Source organism: Apium graveolens, unplaced genomic scaffold (genome assembly GCF_009905375.1).
Source record: "Apium graveolens cultivar Ventura unplaced genomic scaffold, ASM990537v1 ctg7441, whole genome shotgun sequence".
Classification (NCBI taxonomy): domain Eukaryota; kingdom Viridiplantae; phylum Streptophyta; class Magnoliopsida; order Apiales; family Apiaceae; genus Apium; species Apium graveolens.
This window is the reverse complement of record NW_027420328.1, coordinates 1-25095: the sequence shown is the minus strand read 5'-3', so window position 1 is coordinate 25095 and position 25095 is coordinate 1. Positions and strand designations below refer to the sequence as shown.

At 35.1% G+C, this 25095-nt stretch overlaps 1 long non-coding RNA gene and 1 pseudogene across 2 annotated transcripts; one reads left to right on the top strand and one right to left on the bottom strand.

The window, feature by feature from the left end:
* Positions 1-14487: 14487 nt before the first annotated feature.
* LOC141704132 (uncharacterized) lies at positions 14488-15614 on the top strand. 2 transcript variants are annotated; one of them, XR_012567839.1, is made up of 3 exons: positions 14488-14521; positions 14624-14827; positions 14916-15614. It is a non-coding gene; the product is annotated as an uncharacterized LOC141704132 (long non-coding RNA). The 2 variants fall into 2 exon arrangements; XR_012567840.1 differs by having other exon boundaries at positions 14488-14525.
* Positions 15615-22599: 6985 nt separating this feature from the next.
* Positions 22600-23779, bottom strand: LOC141704126 (transmembrane E3 ubiquitin-protein ligase FLY1-like; annotated as a pseudogene).
* Between the last annotated feature and the right edge of the window lie 1316 nt (positions 23780-25095).

The following is a 25095-nucleotide window of genomic DNA, read 5'->3' as shown; positions in this document are numbered from 1 at the left end:
TTCTTACATCCATGTTGTCTTCCTTTGTGCAATTTCACAACCTAATTTTATATAACATGAAGACGAATAGCGTTTTAGATATTGAACTTAAATTCAAATTGCAATGAAGTAATGACAGAGATTACTTGTTCATGCATCAAGTCACTATCTTTTCTCTGGCGTGCTCGTTTGGAAACGTATAGTTCATAGAGAGATTGTTTTAATTCCTCGATTTCCTTCACTTTCCACTCAATCTTTTGTCTTGTGTTGAACCGTGTATATGCTGCTTCAGTATATGTGGAGAAGCATTTCTTTTTATGGTCTAGCTTGACTAGATTTAGCTGTCAGGAATGCAGAAAAAGATATATCCAATCAAACAAAATCTATACTATGAGAGTCGTTAAAGAGTATAAGATCATGTTGGGGCCTTCCTCTACCACCTTAAGGTTTTAGAGAGACTGGTTACAATTTTGTTCAAAAGTAGGCTTGTACCTTCAGCATATGTAGCTTCTGGATGATCTCCAGTTCCTCCTGCCACAGTTTTCTAAATGCCTCTGGACTTTCCGAAATCTTGAAATTATTACTCTTCTTTTCTATTGCTTGATAATACATTCTGACAGGTTTTTCGTCTTTATATTCACAATTAGACAAGCCTGTCTGTATTTCAGCATTCATCATACCATCTCCGAAGCATTCAATCTAAATGTTGGTTATGCTTTTAGTTACAAATTCAATTGCAGTTGGACGAATTTGAAATTTAAATTTAAAGAGTGAGTATGAAAGAATAATTTTTTTTCAATATTCATCACCTCCGGGCTCCAACCAATCTGTACTTGTAAATTTTAACATTCATCTAGTAATTTGTTTGTATATAATCATACAATTAGCTGAGTCTTGAAAGACAATCACGCATGATGCATGACAAACTTTGTGCATACTACTTCAACTACTAAACCAAAATTAAGAAAATAATTAATATAAGATGCTAGAAGGGTCTTCTTCTAATACATTGAAATTTTAGAGCGACTGGTTGCTTAACGGATAGCAAATGTACCTTGAGTTTTTGTAGCTTCTCGGTGATATCCTGTTCCACTCGCCACAATTTTGTATAGATCTTTCTACTTTAGTCAACTATTGTAGTTTGATTTCATTCACCAATATTGAATAGTTTAATGTCAAATGTGTTGAGAAAATTTTTAATTTGTTTGAGAATGTCATCGCTGTCATTTCATTTCATTCATATATATTCTTCTAATGATATTACAACCATTTATCGCGTATAATGTCTTTCATGTCATTTTAATTTAATTATGCCAAGGACAAAAAAATTATGAAGCCTTTTTTTACGCAAGAAAAAAATGTCCCCAAGTACAACATGAATTCATAATTTATTTTAATATTGATGTACTGTATACTGAAGCTAAAAAAGTTTCCAAATCTTCTCTTAGTTAGAGAAGCATTCGATGGGGAAGAGAAATTACTCCCTCATTTCCCATTTCCGGTGGGTTGTTTATATTGGGAAACGAGGAATCGGTATGTATTTTAGATTCCCGTATAACATGATTTTCTAAATAATTTTAAATATTTTTTTCTTTTAAATAAAAATATAATGTTTAAACTTTTATACAGAAAAAGAAAATTCTAAAAATAAAATATAGAACTATATTTTATAGTAGCCTTAAAATGCTTAGCATGACGAAAAAGTATGTAAGAATTCAGTGGGACAGGAGAAGTATTATTAGGGATTATCGTGGAGGATTGGAGATGGAAACGATGTCAAAGTTAATCTTGAAGATCCTTGGCTGCCATGGCCTTTAAATTTTAAAGTGGTTGACAAACTTTACTTCCTACATACACTCTATGTAGTGGATCTGAAATGTGGAAATGTGGATTGTTTTATAAGAATTCACTTCAGCAAGGAGAATGCTGATTTAGTTAGTATGCTGATTTAATAGGAGAAATTTAGGTACTGCTGATTTAGTATGCTAAATTGAACAGCTAAAAATGTACAGAAACAACAAAAATAATTATGGATACAAGTGTTTGCAACTGCTTTTTAAATTCGTAGGCTCAACAGAATTAGTTAAAGTGCAACTGTCACAAATGAGACAGTCTCTTTTATCTTAGCAAATGAGACAGGCTGTAACTGAATGAGACAGATACTATATATTCAGTAGAATGTAAGTTGCAGAAATATAAACATGCAATGCTGGAAATATGTTAATGCACGAACACCAAATCTTTTCACTTGGTTCGGCCCCTATACCTAGTCTATGGCCTACATCCAAGTCCCCATGCCAACTAGCATAGAGAATGTATTATATCCACTTAAATAAGTACTAACAAACTTTTCTTGATTACAATCTGGCCCTGAATGAAAGAACCACTTTCCCTAGCACACAGCTACCTAGCACACAGCTACTTGGCCTTGATCTTGTAATCAATATTCCCACAACCCGGGACAAGTGATTACAATACACCTTTCTTTCAAATACAAAGATAATAATGTGAAAGATTACAACTCGACTATAAACTCTTAATTAACTGGATAATCAATGAATGTAATTAAGAGGATGTTTTTCTCAGAAAGATATAAGATGGAAAGTGCAGAGAGTTGTATGTTTCTGAAAAACATCAAGTCTGGTTTAAATAGAAAACATGTAACGGATATAATGTATTTCAAACTCTTTTAAAGATAATAAAAGATAAGATTAGGTTTGAAATATTGAATGTATAAACAAGTAATACCTGTTAGTATGTTTCTTGAAAGAGATAACCTGAGAGAGATAAGGAATTTGAATATGTTAGGTTATCTAAGAAAGAGTTTGTTTTGAAAAGATAATGTCAAAGGTTATCCAGTTAACTAAGTTAACATTAAACAAAACTCTAATACTTATCTAACTAACTAACAATCTGATTTGCTGTAGACTTCTTCAATGCATCATCAGAAATCACGGATTAACATTCTCCCCCTTTTATGATGATGCCAAGGGTAAAGAAGTGTTATGCTCCCCCTATCAAAAACACTTTAATCTCCTGTTGCAATATGTTAGATAGTAACAGTGTATATATGCAACAATCAGTTGATAATCATGAGAATATGCAAATGAAACATAAGACTTATCAAATGAGACAGGTAAACAATTGGTGACAGCAAATAAGATTAAAAACCAAGATTAAAAACCAAGCACTCAACAGTACTTAAAGTTATAAACCTTAATATTTAATCCAGCACATAAACCAGTGCTATTCAACCAAAATATCCAATCATCCAGATAAATAAACCAAGAAGCAATCGTCTTAAATTAAACAAACAAACACATTAAAAATTCTCCCCCTCAACATCATAAAAGGCGCGTAAAGAAACTAGTCAGAATCATCACATCGACAGGAGCAGATTCTCGAGTCTTTCGCTTTCCCTTGTTGTGGTAAACTGGAGAAGCACCATACTCGGAGAACAGTTTGTCTAACTTGCCTTCATCTGGAGCTTTCCCATCCCTCTTGCGAAGCCATTCTAGAATATACGAACGATATTCAGCACGAGTCATTCCAAAAGCTTCAGGTGGAGGAACTGCAGGCAGGGGCAAAGGGGAAGTAATCTCGGCCAGAGTCATATCACCAAGTCAGTCCTTTTTCTGGTGCCATGGCATGCTACGGGTAGAGACCTGCTGAGATATGTACTTGGTTTCTGTACCAAGTTTATAGAAGAGCTTGACAAATTCTTCCTCCCACGCCTTGGCAGTGGTAACCATCCCCTCATGAAGCACACCAAATTCAAAATCTATAGCCCTACTTCACCTTCTTATCATGGACATGTAAAATCTCCAACTTAGCATTTATTGATTCAAGAGAAGCAGTAACAGATTTATTAAACATCTCATAGGAGGCACGCATCATACTGACTTGTGAAGTCAGGGATGCCAAGGACTCGATAGAAGCAAACTGAGTTTTTAAGAGACTCCAAAAGATGGTTGTTTTCTGAAACTTTTGACAACAACGATTTCAATAAAACAGAGTCCTCTTGATCAGGATCAGACATATAGTGAGGAGACTCTGGAAACTGAACCAAACGACTTATGACCCTCACCTAAAATAAGAACACCAGACTCAATAATCTCAATATTATTAGCAGACAGGACAGACAGATCAAACATAGTAGACACTGGCTCAGTGCTATCATCATCAGAAATAATAGAAAAATGTCTAAAGATCTTGTCAACAAAGAGGAAGGACAAGTTCATAGACTCATGAGACGCACAATGACTCATGTATTTGATAATCAACGAAGCAATATCACAAGGAGTTTTAGTCATGAAACCGAAATTAAAATAACATCTTGATAAGTGACACGGTCACGACGCCGCTCTTATGAGGCAAAAGATTTGTATGAAACAATTTAAAAAGCAATAACGCAAGTGGAGTAAGATCATGTACCATGGGCTTAAGAGAGGTCTATACGATAAAGTTCTCACCAAGAATCACTTTCAGTTGTTCTTCATACTGTAATCCTGGAAACTCCCTGATAATGCTGCTGCGTGGTATTACGGACAGACACCAGAGCACGAGATACCACAAACTCGAGACAACAGATTAGCATTGAACACAATCGGAAAACCTTGAACCTCAGAATAAACCATATCCTCCTTCATCATTGAGAAATTAGAATAAAATTCCCAAACCAAAGAAGGGTAAATAACATCTGGTGGGGATAAAAGAGGTTCACAACCTTGAAAAAAAGGACAGCATTTTTTAGAGGCTTGTGGTATGAAACGACGAAGGGCCGCTATCCATCTAGTGAGGCGTTGAACCTCTTTTATGGTAGAAGGGTCCTTCATTTCAAATATAGCTATTATTTGGGAGGGGTCAGCCTCAATCCCTCATTGGGAGAAAAGAAATCCCAACAATTTTCCAGATTTTAGATCAAAAGAACATTTTAACGGATTTAATCACATTATTACGACGAACATTCTCAAAGGTTTCTCGAAGGTCTAGGGTATGACCGCTTGAAAATTTTGACTTTGTTATCATATCGTCGACATACACCTCGAGGTTTGACCCAACTGATTTTTAAACATTTCATCCATCATACGCTGAAATATCGCACCAGGCATTGATCAACCCAAAACGCATGTTTCGATATGCGAAGATAGCTCGATGTGTGATAAACGCCGTTTGTTCCCAATCTGATCATCCATCCTGATTTGATTATAGCCTGAGAAAGCGTCCATGAAAGATAGCATTTCATGACCCGCCAGTGCGTTGATAAGTTGATCTATATTTGGCAAAGGATAATAATCCTTAGGGCATGCTCTGTTGAGGTCAGAGTACTCAACCACACATTCTCCATTTTCAATTACTTTTCTTAACCAGGATAGCATTAGCAATTCATGTAGGAAATTTCACCGGTTCGATAAATCGAGCCTCTAAAAGTCGATCAAGCTCTTCGTCGATAGCTCGACTGCTTTTCATCTGAGAAAGTCCGCCTCTTTTGTCTGACAGGATTCTTTTGACGGTTGACATGCAGAGAGTGTCTTGCAACGTCAGTTGAATTCTAGACATGTCAGATGGTGACCATGCAAATATGTCCCGAGAACTCCCGAAGCAACCTCGTTAATTCATCTTTTATTTGAGGATTTAAATCTTTTCCAATTTTAACCGATTTGCTGGGGGAATTTTCATCAATCGCAATCTCGATCGTTTCACCGACAGGTGAGAACGAGGGATCCCTTGGAATGTCAAAATTCTACCGGCATCTATCTAAACGACTTCATTAATAGATTGAGTGTCATTATCTTGCTTCTTATGCAACAGTAGTGAAGTAGCATTGTCTTGACACGGCTGGGTCGCCACACATCTCTCCCACTCCAAACTCAGTCGGGAATTTCATTTTTAAGTGAGGGATCGAACGTAATGGCTTTCTAATACCGAGATTGTCGTTCTCCCTAGTATGGCATTGTGACTTGAGGTTGCACTTATTACGTGGAACTTAGCTATCTTCCATACTTGGCAAGGCATCGTGCCGAAAAGCACCGGCAAGTCAATTATCCCGACCACTTTCACCTCATTACCTGTGAAGCCATAAAGAGGTGAATGGGTATTTTCTAGCTTTCTATCTCCTGTATCCATTCACGCTAAAGCATGATGATAAAGGATGTCGACAGAACTACCGTTATCGACAAGGATCTGTTTTACTATGTTAGTGCATGATTTTGGCGGTGATAACCAGCGCATCTTGATGGCCTCATATGATATTTGGGGCATTGCTCTAATCCAGAAGGATATGACGAGAGATGGAGAAGGCTTGTATCTTTTGGGACTACTGAGGATTAACATTATACACTTCTCGAGCGTACGACTAACGAGAGTTGTTTGACATGCCTCCAGCGGCGTAACCCCCGAAATTACGTCGACTATTCTGTCATCTTGTCTCTGATGAGTTTGGCCTTGGTCCTTAGATTATAATGGATGAAATGGCCTATTCTGATTTTGGATTCATATGTGATTTGCTTAATTGGTAGCACTGTTCTATAGTGTGTCCAGTATCTTCATGATAGGTCGCAAAACTGTGAGTCTTGGTAAACTCTTTATCTTTTCTGTCCCGGACCTGCCATTTTTGGTCTGAGAAAGACCGTCATTGATATTCATGACCCCTCGCGGTTCGATGTTCTTCCATCCTATTATCTCTTCTTGCTGCTGAACGTCGAGGGTATTTGGAATTATCTCCTCGCGATCTCGGAGTCCCGGGGATTTGTGAGCTTTTGACCTGTCATATTTGTAACTAGAGCGTCTCAAAGATCTTATACTACCCACTGCCTCTTCGAGTGTCATACGGTGTTCAACAATTTGGAATGTTGCATGAAGGTGTTGAGGATATTTTTCTATGAGTTCTTCTAGTAAAATGCCATGTCGGTTTCCATCAATGCCTGCTGCTAAATAATTCACCGCCAAAGGGCTCCTCTAGGTCTGTTATCTCAGATATAGCTTGACGAAAGTGACCTAAATAGCTTTTCAGAGATTCGCTAAGCCGTTGTCTCATAGTAATCAAAGATTCCGTAATTTTCCCCCTTTGTAGTTGCTTGAAAATCTTGTTTGAAATTTAATCTTCAACATAGTCCAAGAGTCGATTGACCTAGATGGGAGATTGTTGTACCAACGTAGGGTTGTTCCTTATAAGCATGTAGAGAAGAATTTGCAACGGGCGACTTTTGAGTGTTCGTTAAAACACCATTCGACTGTCAAATGTGTTATGGAAACCTGATGGGTCAGAGGATCCATCAAATTGATCAAGTGCCAGAGTTTTTAAAGTCATGTCTATTTTTGCTTTCTTAATGCTTCGAGAGAGAGGGCTTTCCACCGGGGCTTCGAACCTCGATGAGTACGAACTAGATCTCGCAACTGGTCCATATCTTCCTGTATTTTTAAGAACTCCTCCAGTAAGATTGAGTCTATGACATCGACCCTTGCAAAGTTCCCCCTGAAGATATTATCTTAGGATGTCGGGGTCTTGAATATATAGACTCAGTAGAAACCCCATCTTCATCATATAGTAATCATCATCATCCTCCGAAAGCTTTACATAATCAGTTCCTCATCACCACCTTCCGATAATCAATGTTTGTTTCAACTCTTGCTGTAACATTGAATCTCTCTTATTTTTTCCAATTTTGCCTCTAGTCCTTTGAGTTTCAGCTTCTTACACCTTGAGCTCTTCATCTGAGCCTTCTACTCTTGTTCTCGTAGAGTTTCTTCTACTGCAAACTTTTGTAAATACAACCTAGCATCACTGAGAGCACCTGCTTCCTCTTTTCTGTTAAAATACGAGAGCGAGTATCCTTAATCATTTCCTCTTTGCGTTTGATTGGTTGTCGCTGCGCCTGAGATCCTTCAGGTGGGGGGTTTTCCTCCACCGGAAACAACCGTCTTGGTTTAAGGGTCGACGATATTTTATCATTTTTCTGCAGGAGCAACATGTTCTGATTTTGAATAGTTTGGATCTCTGTCGTGTTCCCATATTTATCTGGATCTGTCTTTCTTCATGATCATGTTGGAGTATCAAATTTAAGAGCTCCTTCTAGCATCAAATGATGACCCTAAGTTTGAGCCAGTTTTATGAGGAACTATACTCTTTATTGATACTTATTTTTCCAACCTTTTACAAGTAGGGGCAATTAGCCTATATTTATATGGAGCCTTTAATGGGCTTTTCCCCTTATATTGGGCTTCTATTGGGGATTTTTAGTTACAAACAATCTATTCTAAGGTTCTAATTTCCTATTCGAAGTCCTCTTCCTTTCCTTGGCCCAACACTGTCCAAAAAGTACCATGCAAAAATCTGGATGTTAAGTGAATCAATGGCTGTCATGCAGATGACAGATTCACTAGCTTGGTTTATATCTGATCCCAACTTTTATCGTAATTATACTTTATTGGAAACATCTGCATGAGGATCTATGAAAGAAAAGATCAAGTTAGGATATGATTTTCATAATTTGATGAAAAAAATTACGAAGCCAAGGGTTACAGAGGACAAAAGTTGCAACCAACAAAAGAAAAAAAGCATTATACAGACAAGACTCATGAACTAAAGCAACTGATCTTTCCTGGGAAAACTGCTGTTTAAATGATCAAGGAACCAGCAACTAAATTGACACAATACTACATCTCTAAAAAACATATCACGATTCCCGGCCTAAATGTTGGACAACAGTATTATACAATTTACTATTAATGGTTTTTTGAAAAACACAAGCAATTTAGAGTGATGTTTGATCACATCTATGTGAGAAATCCTAAGTCTGAAATTGATTACAAATTTTAGATTTTCTTTCCTCATTGTGCTATGTGATTTGTATTTTTTAGTATATAATTTTTTGATAACTACTGGATTAAAAATATGAATAGTGTGTAGCTTACTTGTAGACTGCAATTTGTTGTATGGCTGCATTAGAAGGACATTTACACATTAACTTGTAGGTAGGTAGCTAACTAATAGATGTGATGGAAGTTCATATACAATGCTGCCCTTTTTATAAATAATTTTAATTCAAATAAAAAAATTAAATTAATTTTACCTCAAATAAATGTAGACCTCACTTCTTTTGGGAGCACTTTCTTCATTGTTTCCTGTAATATAAATATTTAATATTTTAAAATTAAAAAATGAAAATGATTCATGACTTCTGTTAAACCTTGTATATGGATCAATTTTTTTCTTAAGGAAAAAAATTCATGTTAACAATTTTAGGCTATATCTTAATAAAAAAATCTAAAATCGAACTTAATGTAATTTGATTTACCGTAATATAATAAATAAACATAGATGTGTACATATAAGCATGTAACACTTAATCATGGTTTGAATCAAGTTCTTCTTCTGGTATGATTACACTAAACATAAAATAATTTTTTTTTGTTTAAGAAATCTGAACACAAAAAATCAAGATGTTTGATTTAAAATGTAATCATAATAAAGTATACATTCATTACTTTGTAAATGACCCATTTCTGAGCACAAATACACACACAATATATATATTAAAAATTGATTCAGATGACGGGGTAAGTCGATTCATATTAAAATCAAGATGGTTAGCATTTTATACTATTAACATCTGTATATAATTGGGAAAAGTTGGAAAAATTTACCAATATAGGAAAATTTTTTTAATTGTATTATCCTGTTTTTGATGATTTTATTGAGTTATAACTCAAAATAGTATACGATTAGAACAATTAAGTCAATTTGGTATAATAGGAATGATAGGATAGCAAATATATTTTAAAATTTTGAGATTATATTGTTCAATGATTTATTGAGTTACAGTTTCAAAATAGTTAGAGTATTAGATGGTGATTTAATTTTTAAAAAATTTATTAGTTAAAGGCTGGATGGATGATGCAAAGTGGTCACACGAGGACGTGGGAGCGACTTTCAGTACATAAACATAATCGAAAAAAATTAACACAAAAATTCTAAAATTCATGAAAATACTTAATTCAGACGCTCATATTAATCTTATAATTGATGGAGGTGGGTATGAAAGATGCATGAATCCCAATACAATCCCTCGCACAATTTTTCTCTATTGCTATGTCCAATTAGAGGTACCAATGAATGATGAAAATGGTTTGATGAGGAAGATGTGGGATTTGAGCATATAAACACAAACAAAATGTTAAAAAACACTAAAATCTTATCTTTAAGGATTCATGAAAAAATTGTTAATCAGAGGCTCAGAATCTTACGAGTTGATTGAAGTAGATACCGAAAGATCTACAGATCTGACACTAATTCCATTTGCACAATTTTATGTTTCTTTCTATATCCAAGCAATTGGTTGAGAATTCGTCCAACAATCTACAACAAGAACGATTGACCGTGAATTGTCCACGATCTGGAACAAGAACGATTATACAAACGTGTTCTCTCTCAGTGTTTCTCTCACTTGTGGGCGCTAAGTATTTCACAGTATATGATATGAGTAATATTATTTTGAGAAGGAAATACATTTTGTGTGTATATAAGCAAGAGGAAAATCATATTTCCCTAAAGTGTTCAATAAAATTACTATTCCAACCCTCTATATCATATTTACAATTTTGTAATTAATTTATATAATTTTATCTAGTTAAATGTGAAATAATGTTATATTCGTAACTAGTATTTTTACAAACCATTTAGTACAATATATTTAACCAACTTGAAAGGCATGAAGAAATTTAAAAAAGGAAATATTTACTTTCTACTCTTTTTTGGATAATAACCTTGTAACTAATTTTTTGACATTAACTTAAACACGGTATATTAATATACATATTAAAAAAATTACGATGAGTAATGAGAAGAACTCCCTTCATCCAGTTTTTCCTTTTCATTAATCAGAATTCATATTTTATTCAATCAAACAAAAAAGGGTGATAATTGTGCTAATATAAAATTGAGACAATGATATTCACGCTCTATTTATCATAATTATTGGATCGGACAAATCATTTGGGATAAGAAAAAAATAGTAGAAATGGACAACAAGACTAAAATGGACCGAGTGTATATACCATTACAAAAAAAGTATAGTTCGGTGTAACAAGTAAAATGGGTCTAATATATGAAATTTACCAAATTCGATTCTCTAAGACATTAGACTTTTTTTCCTTAGATTATATTCAAGAATATCGAATATCCTAGAGTTATATCACTATCTTCAATGGAAGATCAAGAACATAGGTATTCTACATAGTACTCATATTAATATACGACGTTCTTTTACTTTTTCCAAACCTTTCTAATATCTTTTTAAATTGTAAGAACGATAACTCCAATTTATAATCTTGCAGGAACTTTGTGAATCATGATTTAAAGAAAAGTCTACAGAACATAGGATTTCATGTTCAATTGTTAGGTTCAAATCACATATATTTGAGAGGTGAAGTTGTCTCTTGGTGAAGAAAAAAAATGGTCAAGGTAAAGAATAATGATTTTAAATTTTCCTTATTTAGTTTGAAAGAGTAGTCGACAAGACTTGTTTTTTTATCCTAAATTTCTAACAACTATTGTGTTCCTCCCATGTTAAGTTGTCACTATGAGGTGTAAATTTATTAATGTGTTCTATTATGTTAGAATTAGGTGTGTAGATCTATTAAAGTATTTTGTTGTTCGGTTATGAAGAATGTTATGGTATTTCATGTTCATCAAGGGCATGGGTGTAGATTGATCATCAAGGTACCTGGTTAACGAGAATGTCTATTGTTGAGGCTCTTTAAGCATATATTTCTATTACTACTAAGAAGTAGGCACCCAAAAAATCTTCTAAAAATATTCAAAATACTACCCTGCTTACTCTAAACAAACAAATAAAGATATGTTTACACAAAATCGAACCACAAGATCAAAATCAAATCAACCGTAATCAGTAGGACTTCTCAGTTCTCTCACTAAGCAGGGATTTCTTTTGAAATTCCTACAATTTATATGTATGTATTATGAGTAAAATTTTATGAAGACCATGTTTTTCTTGGAGACCACGGAGACCACTCTATGTTTGCTAACCTAAAATCTTGCATATAAACATTATAAAATGTAATATTTTACGAATTATGTTCTACAAAGATCATTATTTATTCAAAATAGTGAATATCATACATGTACTTGCATGTAGAACATTACAAACATGTGTAGCCTACGAAACATGGTTAGTTTGCAAAAAAAATTGTTTAGATTGCAGAATATACACATATACTTATTAAACCTTAAATGATATTCAATAATTTTAATAAATTAGTGATATTCATAAGCATACTTCAGAAAATAATATATTTCATAGGGTTTTGATTGCAGAACATAGGTGGTCTCCGTGGTCTACAACAAAAAGGTGGTGATCATATATATATATATGCATTTTTTCAAATTGAAATAATCCTTAAAATGAACAACTAGAAAATAACTTTTTAAAATTTGTATTAGCTTTCTGTATTTTTTAACACTAACATTTTACTAGTTCCACACAATCCTTTCCTAATTTTAAAATTTAGCCCTCCCCGTTAGTAGGGACCCACCACTACTAGAAATAGTGTCTACGACATCACCCTTTTAACATCGGTTAGAAATTTCACTGATGTTAAAAGCAGTTTTAACATCGGTCGCTTCAAAACCGATGTTAAGGTATTGTCAGACATCGGTATCTTAACTAACGATGTTTATAATCGTTTTTTTAAAAAAAAAAAGGTCCGCTTGTTTCTTTCCCCCATTAATACACCACAAAAATTCCCCCGGCTTAACCAAAAAATTTTATTCTCAGCTTTTTCCGGTGCCCCCTCCCTCTCTCATTCTCTCTTCTCTTTTCTCTCCTCTCTCTCACCTGTCTCATCTCTCTTCTCTCAGTCTCTCTTCTCCCTCATCTCTCACTGCTCTCTTCTCAATCACTCTCTCTAAAACCTAATTATACCCCTATTTGTACTAACCTTTAATTAAACGTGATTAATTCCTAAATCGAGCTCGATTGGTGCTAAATAATCTTGAAAGAAGTTGGGTCTACTCAATTTATGTGAGAAAGTAAGTTTATTTCGAATTTATTTTCAAATTTATGTTTTTATTTTAATAAAGCTTTGTTTACAGGTCTTGTGGAGCTTTGTTAGTGTTAAAGAAATTGGGTTTGCTTGATTAGGTAAGATTAACTTCTAATCTACTCGATTAAAAGTTGGTGTATGTATTGTTAATCTTGAAAGAAGTTGGGTTTACAGATCTTTATAAGCTATACTGGTGGCCTTGTTATGTTACTGCTATGACACGTGTTGTATGATATTAATTTTTTAGAATTTCATGTTGAATCGGAATTTTGGAGGAACGCCTATTCAAATAGAATTTACTGTTGTCATTTCGTACTCGCATAAATGATTTTATTTGTGTAGCTTATAGCTGAAGATTACATTGATGGTTCTAACATTAGTGGGGGAATGCTGTGTTTTTCGGTGGCTGTGCAGGGTCCAAATATTATATTTTCTTAATGATTTGAACTGTTATTTTATCCATGTCTTCAGAGTGCAGCACGTGTGTTGGTTCCTGCTGAATTTGGGGATCATGGGATTAAGGAATCATACTGGCTGCTAATTATGCCAGAGAAAATAAAGTTTCCATATCTTGGGATCTTCTTAGGAATGCAGATTTCTGTTAGTGATTTTGCTCGATCTGTAAGTTAGAGTTTAATTTATAGATTTATTTATGTAGAAACGTTCACTGAAAGATAATATACACTTAAGATTATACTGCATTGCTTCATGCATCTTGTAGGTGTTTGGGTCTAGAAAAAGCCAAACAGTTCAAAATTTGATGCTCGGACACTAGATTCATGTTGTAATTTTTATGCCAGAGGTACATGCCCGTTCATGATAATACTTGACGGTTATGACATCGGACAGATGCCTTTTACATTCACTGAGCTCTAAATGCATCACTGCAAAGCTATACTGTTAATTAGTCGCGGTTAATTAGTGCCACAGGAATCTTGCATGTTCCAACTAATTAAATGTACTAAGAATGTAACAACTAAAAAGTTGATTGATGCGTGGTCTGGATTGCGGAGCATGCCCATAATATATGTATATAAGACTGGACAAGAGAAATATGCTTGTCCAGGTATTGGATGGTTCTGACGATATGTTGGTTCGACATCTTATCAGGGAAGAAGTGCTAAAATGGCAAGGCAAAGGTGTTTGAACATTTTGTAGGAATCAACTTACTTTAAGCTAACCTTGCACGTGTTTATATTCAACAGAGTCTATTTACTCATCAAGAATCATGTATCTGGAATTCCTACCGTTCATTAGAGTTTACATTACCTATTTATGGCCACTGAGTGTGTGTATAAATGTCTAATAACATTTAATGTGTTGTTTACAGGGGATGTATTATCAGGAAACCAGTCCGGACAGACCAGTTCACTTGGGAGTACTGCAAGAATGGTTTGGCATCCACTGGTGGAACACTCGAGCTTTCGCTCTTTTGTTTACTCTCATATTCATTTCACTACCACTAGTTTTGTTCCGTCGAGTAGGTCAATACAATAATCAATGTAGACCTCTCTCGTACATACATTAGCTATGTTCTAGTTTAGTGATCCCTGTATCCGTGTTCTTTGTTTTTGTTTTAAAGAATCATTAAGGTTTTGTTCAGCAGTATCAGTTCTGTTAGCATTGGTGTTTGTGGGGATATGCTCAGGAATGGCAATCTCAGCACTCTTAGAAGGCAAAACAAATACACCAAAGCTCATACCTCAGTTGGACAATCGAGCCTCCTTCTTTAACCTCTTCGCTTCATCTCCAGTCACCGTCACTACATTCACTTTTCACTTCAATGGTTAGTTACAACTAATAGAAACAAAGTACTCTTATAAATGACACTAATTTTCTGAGGAAATTACTTATGAAAATGTTTTTAATTTCAGTTCATATTATTGGAGGGGCGCTTAGGGAAGCATCAGATATGACCTCAGTTGTTCGAATTTCTCTAGTACTTTGCTCAGGAATCTACTTTACCATTGGGATCTTCGGATACCTGTTGTTTGGGGATTCCATTATGGCAGACATACTTGTAAATTTTGATCAGGGTTGCCAGAAGTTAAAGCTACCCTTGTGATATGTCCTCTTGTTGTTGTGATTTAATGGGTAAATGAGATTGATCGATTTAACTTAAGAGGTAGCAACAAGGTGCTAGTGTGTCATGGAGGCAACAGAGGCAAAACCCTTCATGAATTCTCAGATTATGATTTTGTTATTACTACATATTCTATTGTTGAAGCTGAGTAGAGGAAAAATGTTATGCCAGCTAAACATAAGTGCATTTGGTGTGGAAAGTTATTATTTTATGAACATAAGATATCTATTCACCTGAAATATTTTGGCGGTCTAAATGCTATTAGAACTAATAAGCAGTCGAAACAGAAGAAGGGTAAGAATCCTGAACTAAACAGATCAGAGAAAGGCAAGGGTGTTGAGTCGGTGGATGAAGGAAAGGAGGAGTCTTCAAAGAAAGGGAAGCATTACAACAAGGATAAGACTTTTGGAGCTGGTTCTTCTACCAACAAGTCGGAAGGAGTTGAATATGGATCCTGTAACGGCAAATCTACTTTACACTCCGTGAAATGGGATCGGTATTATACTGGAAGAGGTGAGTAGGTGGTTACTGTTAGAAATTATTTCATACTTGGCTGGTCTGATTTCTTATCTCATGTGTGTGGATATGTACATATTTAATTCATCTTTCTCACGGTTACTCTTTTTTGCATCTCTTTGAATCCAGATGATGTAGAATAAATTAGGAGCTGCTCTAATCATTTTTTTGTCCAAATTTAAGCTTATAAGTGTATTTTTTCTGGTCAAGAGTGTCACCAAATTTCTTACTTATAGGCGCTACTACAGCAGGAAGCATCCATTGGGATGACTTTTGTTCGGATGGGATTTTCACAACAAATTGTATGTTTGATAAATTCCTGAATCGGCTACTGGTGATACCCCTTTCTACTCTAGCAGGACTATCCAGAAGTGTTATTGATTATTTGTTTTGTCAGGAGCCACATTCCAAATTACCGGATTTTTTAGTGTTCATAATAAGGTAAGTTTCATATATTGCTTCGCTACACTATTATTTATATATTTTTGTAATTGAGATGAAAGGCTCTACAAACATATTCTGATGTGACACGACCCTGGCTAATTTGGTAAAGTTGTTTTAGATAGATTCTCTTCTTCTCACTCTAGCAGCTACAACCAAGCCTTAATCAGTGATTTTTTTCTTATCTTGAAAGCTCTTTGAATTACCCTATTTCGAATTATGATTTAGTTGAGCTGAGAGCAATGGTTCCTAATCAAGGTCCAGGACACCCTACTTTAGTCATTATCCGAGCTGTTGAGCAAATTATGAGAGAGAATTTATTCACTGTAAAGTTTTAAAGCAATAGCGGCTAGAGATAACTTTTTAATTTTCAAGCTTTGTGCTAAATATTCGGTTGTATTGCTTTTAGACTGATTATTAACTCATATTGCTCTGCGACTAGAGAACACAAAGGCAAGATCTATGAAGTCATTGACAAAGCTAGAGCTTTTGTGGAAGTTGTACGTGATGCTACGAACTTTGCTTCAGCTGATACTATTTATGGTTTCGCAGCATTTCCATCTGGGGAGAATTGCTTGGGGAATGCGCCTTTAGTGAGCTAGATAGGTTAGGAATGTAATTGTAAGTAGATAGTTTTTGATGTTGATGTAGATGTAGATATAGAAATATGTTGTTTGAATGCTGATATATAAGTTTTTTGGTATATATTTGTTCTCTTTTAAGATTATTTTTTATTGATATAGCTTTTAATTATTAAATGGGTTATTCTAATTGAGAGCTTTGTTTCTGTATTCAATGGGTTATCCTCATTGAGAAACTTTGGAGGTAATTCTCCAATTTAAAGTTGTATGCTTGGAATCACTTACCTTGTAGTCTGGTGGATCACTTATCATGTAATCCGATGGATTATCGTCCTTGGTGGATAAGAGGGTAAGCCAAGGCTATACCTATACCTAAATTCAAGTGAGACATGTAATAATCGGAAATACCTAAAATCGTCCTTGCACGTGTTATATTCACAGAGTCTATTTACTCATCAAGAATCATGTATCTGGAAATTCCTACCATTCATTAGAGTTTACATTACCTATTTATGGCACCTTAGGTGTGTGTATAAATGTCTAATAACATTTAATTGTGTTGTTTACAGGGGATGTATTATTAGGAACACCAGCCGGACATACCAGTTCACTTGGGAGTACTGCAAGAAGGGTTTGGCATCCACGGTGGAACACTCGAGCTTTCGCTCTTTGTTCACTCTAAAATTCAAGTGAGACATGTATAATGGGAAATACCTAAAATCCCATAACATATGTAGGCCTTGGTTCATTGTGACTAGGCCTTATTGTTTGGTATTTTCAGACCGAGTTGGAGTCATAGTTAGATTTGGAGTCGATTCGGGAGTTTTTGTATTAAACTTGGAGTTACAATAAAATTAAATTAAAAATATGATATTTTTATAACCATACAAATTAATGAGCATGTTCAATTTTTAATTAAATTAATTTAATATCTAAATAATTAAAACAATAAAATTAGTTGTTGACCTCTACATTGAAGATGAAACAAATTTGAGTAATGAATTCATTGCTAAACTCTATTTCAATACGTCATTTTATGTTAAGATTTAGCGACACCAATGATTTAACCAATGTAAAAGTTTACTTAATTCATTTCAGTTAATACTTTTTTCAGTTGGTAGTTCTACTCAAAATTTTGTTGTAATACAACCTCTATTTTTTTATATAACGCTTTAATTTTTGCACATATTTCAATCCGCTTATTTAGAAATATAATTTTTTAAATTGTTTTTGTGAATTAAAATACTTATCTATTTTTATTCACAGAAAGAAAATTGTGCAAATAAACTTTATCTGCCTAGTTAAAAAACAATGAAATGTGTGTAAAAGTTAAAGCGTCATATAAAAAGGGCGTAATGATTTAGCTCAATGCCAGTTATCATGTGAAAATTCCTTAGTATAAAAACTAATAAGTTTACATAAGTTCATAAAGAGTTTTTTTACAGTTAAGCATCGTGCGTGCATGAGTTCGTCACTATGTGAGTTATCATCAGAAGCACTTAAATTTTACTTTATTGTATTTGACTGGTTAACTACATATCACAACCGGCGTTTCTTCAACACTTTACATCCTCCGCTCTTCTATTTTTAAGTATGCAATACAACATTTTACATTCATTCAATCAATTATACAAACATGAGCAAGTAGCTAGGCTACAGCTAATTTGTAATCCGCATCCTTCAGAGTTTTCTCGATTGATTGTTTTCCTCTATTGTATCAAGTTACACATGGACGGATTTAAGGTGGGCATGGGTGGCCATAGTCCCTCAAAACCTCTTCATGGAGCTTACAATGTTCCAAATTATGTATAAAAATTGATTAGATAGTGTATTTCGTCCTCCCATAAATTTATGATCCCCATATAAATTCACAAATCTTGGAGGCATCTCCAACAATGGATTGCCAAAATAGGTGTTAACCTTGTCAAATCATCATGGATATTAATATTTTATTTCACTCAATTTCATATTAACTTGGCAACATTGTACTCCAATAGTTAGTAACAGTTGTAGTCCCTAGATTAAAAATTATAAATAACTCAAAAACTAAAAAAAAGTATTATTAATATACACATTTTATACTTATATATATAGGATCTTACTCCACTGAGAAACCTGTTTTATGTGAAGATATGAGATTCAATCATAACACTGATTCTTATATATTATTTAATACTTTACCACACATTAATTTTTAATATTTAAAATATTTTATCACCCTATTCTTTCAAATTCCACCACCTGCCGCCTCCAACCACCGCCGACCTCCATTTTAGGCGACCAACATTTCCGGCGACCAACAATAATCATCACCGTCAAATATATATCACTTACAACCAGAGAATGAAAAATCACCAAAATAAGAAATCACCATCATAATAGCAGAAATCACTCTATCTGACCACCGGTAAACAGAAAATCACCGTCGGAGAAAAAAATCACCACAATTGATCACTTCCTCTACCCACCAGATCCGGCCACTAACTCCATCATTAACTCCAATCACCAATATCATTACCAAAACCACCAAATTTAATTAAAGAACACCACATTTAAAAAAAATTATCACAATATCACTACCACGAGCATATATACAAACCACCAATTACATAAGAATCGCCAAATACAAGCCAAAATCACCACAATTAAATTAAAATGACTAATACACAACAAAGAAAATGCAATTTTGTGATAAATTATATCCGTACATGATAAAAGGCTAGTGGAATTTTTGTGATCAAAATATAAATCGGAGGCTATGTATATCTTTGTAGTCGTTAATTTTTAAGTGAAAGACGTCGGCGGCGATGAGGATGGAGCTGGAGGTAGGGGATGAAGATGGAGAGAGAGAGAGGGGGAGGGGGAAGGTGAGAGAGAGATGAAAGTCCGAAAATGAGTGATGGAGCGGCGACGGCATCGGGTGGTAGGTGGAGAGAGAGAGAGAGAGCAAAGGTTGGGGTTGTGTTGATGAGAGGGACTGATAAAGAAATTTTTGGGTTGGAACAATAATTGTGTGGTGGGGATTAAAAGAAATTTATAAAAAATTTAAAATAGAGGGCTGAGATAGTTCTCATATCTCACGTTTCTCATTTGATCAACTCCCTATATATATATATATATAGGGAATTGCTCAAATGAGAACCTCTATTTTGGTGAGATATGAGATCTAATCTCGGCCCTTAATTTTTATTAATTTTTTATAATCTAAACCACACATTTCTTATCCCTTCTTCCTTCCTGCCAATTTCATCTCCTCCGTTTCTCTCACCTCTCACCTGCCACAAATCATTCACACACACTTATATACATACATAATATATCCACCTTCTACACTCTCTCTCTCCACCGCCCCCACCCTCCGCCACCCGCCGTCGCAGCCGCCTCATCAAACTTCCACCATTTCTTTTCACCTCCGCCACCACCATCCACCATTGCCGCCTGACCTCCTCTACATCTTTTACAATACACATCACATACCTCTTTTTAAACTCCAACTCATCAACTCTCTACACTGCTTGTTTTCTTTCCCACCGAACATTCACCGTCGATGCCGAATCTCAATCCTTAACAACCACTTCAGTTTCAAAATCACTGATGACGGAGATTTACATGGCATCCTCTATACCCCCATTGTAAAAAATTCGTTCAACCTGTACATATTTAATTTATCACAACTTTTGTTTTTGTGTTATGCAACATCTCTGTAGTTTTAATTAGTTAATTAGAGTTTGTGATGATTGTTGGGATTGATTGAGGTCGTCTAATGATTTTTCGGTTGTGTGATTCGATTTTGGTGCTTATAGTTTATTCGTTGGTGATTTAAATTTAAATATGGTGGTCGAGTTTATGAAAGGAGCTGGTAGCCGGATCTGGTGGACATAAATAGTTGTCAGATGTGGTAATTTTAGGTTGTCGAAGGCGATTTTTTATTCTGGATTTGATTTTTCAATTTTTAGTGGTGATTTTTTATTTTCCGGAGGTGATTTTTGATTTGACAGTGGTGATTTTGTATTTGACGATGGTGATTTTCCGGTGGCTGCCGGTGGTGGTGGTGCGGTGGCGGTCGGCGACGGTGGTGGCCGAAAATGGTGGTTGGAGTAGTGGTAAGCAGAAAGAAGATATGGAAGAGGTGATAGTTAGAGATGATGAAATATAAAAGGAGGTGATAATTAGATCTAGTAATTTTTGTGATGATATTGGTGATCATAGTCGATGAACGGAGTTGGTGGCCGGATCTGGTGGATAAAAGTGGTGACCAGTTGTGATGATTTTTTTTCTCCGATGTTGATTTGTTTTTACAGGTGCCCGGAGGGGTGATTTTTATGTTTCCGACGGTGATCTCTTATTTTGACAGCGGTGATTATATGTTTGACAGTGGTGATTTTCTGGAGGTCGCCGGAGGTAGTGGTTGCCGGAAATGGTGATGTCGACGATTGGAGGCGGCGGTGGTTGGCTGGTTTAGAAAGAAGATGGGGGATGATAGTTGGTGAAGATGATGTTGAGATTTAAAATGAGTGGTGTAGATTAAAAGTAGTTTTAAATTTTGTGTGGTGTAAATTAGATCTCATATCTCATTTTAAAATGAGTTCTCATTTGAGTAAGACCCTATATATATATATATATATTGGAACAATGTAAGCTCGTGGGGAGGTTTTGAGGGGACCATGGCCACCCCATTCCCCCTAAAATCGTCCCTGTGTAGTTTTACAATAGAGACAATGATCAATTCGGGAACTGTGAAGGATGCTGAGTACAGGCTAGCTGAGCTAACTTGCCCATGTTTATATAATTGAATGGATGTAAAAAAATGTTTGTATTGGATACTTAAAATGCAGAAGAACTGAAGATGTAGAATGTTAAAAAAGTAAAATTGCAAGTAAAATTTGAACTCAAGTAATTTTATACATTGGAGGGCTTTTTGATGGATAACTCACCCAAATGCATGTAAACTTTTTATATTTTTACGGTTAAGAATTTTCACTTGGTAAACGCAATTGAGCTAAAGTATATTGTACTCATCAATCAAAATTTTCAAAACGACCAACTTAAAAAAAATATTTCGTCAAATATTAATAAAGTATTTAGTATTTACTGATCAGAAGTCCATGTCAGCTACATTCTCCACATCATCCACTCACCATTCTCCTGGATCACTCCTCCATCCTCTTGTCTTGCCTTTGGACCGATTAGGACCACCTTCATTTCTGGTATCCTTATAATTTTTGTTTTATCCTTGTTGTTGGAAAATTTCTGTCTTGGTGCTTATCATAAACTTTGTTCAACCTATTGAGACATGAATGAAATGTTAATAGAGATGTGCTTGTTTTGTTCAACACTTGTGGTCTTGTCCGCATTTCTTAGATTTTGTCTATTAATCATCATGGTAAAAGAGCTACTAATGCAGCACATTTCCTAAGTTTCTTTTGAGTTTTTTTAGTGCACTTTTTGCTTCTTTTTCATTCCTTGAAAGTATGAAGATGGAGAGAGAGAGGAGGGGGAAGGAGAGAGATATAAAAGTCCGGCGATGAGTGATGGAGCGGCAGCGGCGTCAGGTGGTGGTGGTGGTGGAGGTGGAGGTGGAGAGAGAGTGCACGGGTTGGGGTGGTGTCGATGAGAGGGAGGATAAAAAACTGTTGGATTGGAGCAATAATTGTGTGGTAAGGATTAAAAAAATTATAAAAAATTAAAATAAAGGACTGAGATTAGATCTCATATCTCAATATAATTAGGCATCTCATTTGAGTAACTATATATAATATAGATTAGATAATTTGATGTGCCCCGGATATATTCACAAACCTTACACATTTTGAGGTTTTATACACATAAATTCACAGTATGGTTCTTGCGAATCCATAATGTCTCAAAAAATTTGGCTTCAAAAGTCATGTTCTATATTTTGGCCTTCCAAAAAAAATTTCTGGTTCCGGCCCTTAGCTACACTGGTGGAAGTCGCCGCCTGCAGGTTGGGCAATCCATCTTATATCCATCCACTTAAGTAAGCAATGTGAATGGAAGACATGTTCACATGGCGTTACCTGACATATAGGTTCGGACAACGTTAGTTACATAGCCTTAAACTTCAAGCTGAAAGCTGTCCAAAGTACCATGCAAAAATCTGGATGTTGAGTGAAATCAATGGGCGTCATGCAAATGACACAGTCACTGGCATGATTTACATCCTGATCCGTTTATGGTAATTATATTTTAGTGGAAACATCTGCATGAGGATCTATGAAAGAAAAAGATCAAAGTTAGGATATGATTTTCATAATTTGATGAAAAAATTGTGAAGCCAAGGTTTACAGAAGACAAAAGTTGCAAGCAACAATGAAAAAAAGCATTATACAGACAGGACTCGAATAAAGCAATTGATCTTTTCTGGAAACTGCTATTTATAATGATCAAGTGAACCAGCAACTAAATTGACACAATACTACACTCTAAAAAACATATCACGATTCCCTGCCTAAATGTTGACAACATATTACGATTTACATCAAGGTTTTTTGAAAAACACAAGCGATTTAGAGTGATGTTTGATCACATCTATGTGAGAAATCCTAAGTATGAAATTGATTGTGCGGTTCCTCATTTATTTAAGAATCCTTTAAGCATTACAATTATTGCAGCTCCTCAGATATTGGTTGGCACTCTCTTTACAACAATATACAGGGATTAGGCATTCTCTACCTTGATTTTATATAAAAACAGGGAAGAGTTACATAAAATTAACAAAATAGAGAAGGGTTGCATGAACTAATATATTGTGAAAAGTTACATCAAACATGCCAAAAAATGAAGAATCGACATCCAAGATAGTGCTGCAGTAAAAGAATATTTGCTTGCAACCCAGCAAAACCCACCAAATAGAGGCACCAACTCCTTTCAGGCTTAATGTGCATGAAGTTGCGGGGACATCCAAAGATATATAAAGGAATTGCAAGCCGAGTTACACTCATTCCAATAATGTAACTAGGCTGTAGTGGCTTTCTTGGGTCACGAAAAACATTTGTGGCAATCTGAGGTATCCAGTAGGAGTGCACAACCAGAGTAATAACTGGAAGGAATTTAGGGAACTCGTACGTGATCAGAATACCTCCCAGAAGGATACCACCTGAAAACGTAAACCATAAAGATGTGTGAGTGTGAAGTAGCACTACTTCCCTACTAAGAATAAATATCCATAACTTTTAGGTTAATATAATTGATACTAATGCTAATAAGTTGAAACATTTATTCCATAAAAAAGTTATACGCCATCAAATGTTTTTATCAGAAATCTTATTTACAAGTACACAATGCTTTTCTTTCAAATACAGAAGAAGAGGATAGCTTAGGATTGCAACTGTTCTGGAGCAGAACTGGCAACTGTATATCCTCTCAAAAGATTCATGATTATGTTTTCTGGTATACTATTATCTTCTGTTACTAGAATGAACCTTACATATACTGCCAAACACTACAACAGCACAACGTTGCACAAGCTCATGCAATAAATGATCATAATCTTAGCATTTCATGTAGGAATGTCAGAACAGGTAATCCAAGTAACAAAGATACATGTTAAATTGGGGAAGCAATTCAAAATTTAAAATTAAAAAAAGGTATCATCCTATACAGAGTGGCCCGAGATTCAGGTATAAGTGCATTCATAGTGATAAATGTTCAATGTGAATCTCAAGTTATGAATTTCAAAGGTATGCATACAGGACAGAAATTCATTACAAACAGCTAAGCAAAAGTTTTACTCAGAAAATAAATACAAAGAACTGAAAGTTCACGCCTCGCTTCCACAAAAATCTCAACTCACAAAAGAGAAACAACAACTTGAAGAATGCGGCAGTGGCAAGCGTTTACAATTGTTCTGCATACATGAAGAAGTGACATTATGGAACACAAGTAGTGAGAAATAGTTTTTTAAAATAATAAAATTTGGTCAATGCCAAAGACAGAGAATAAGTTTTATTCTAATTACCAACTGTGATTCCTGCATCAGATGTAAAAGACAAAGGTATGCATCCATGATAGGTTGTTGTCCAATTGTGAAACTTGAAACTTTGACAGCTCCCTGACAGTAGGATGGAATATCCGTCAGCTAGTATATAACAACTGCAGATATCCATAAAATAAGAACGGTACAAGTGTCTCAAAATACAAAAACTGTAGTACTGATGATCAGTGGCACAAATTAGAATCCTCAGAAGAAGACAAATATGGATCAAGATGAACCCTTACAGATTGCTGTGTTGCTATGTTTCCTTTGCTGAATTAACAGGAGAACTTGAAGGAGAGAGATCTAATATATGGCAGACGGTTAAGGAAAATCAACCATTCTCAATCTATCAATACATAATGTTTTCCAGATCTCATTGATAAGTCCCAGTTCTACAGCTTATCACGGTCCTGCTGCTGCATATGATATGCCAGTTG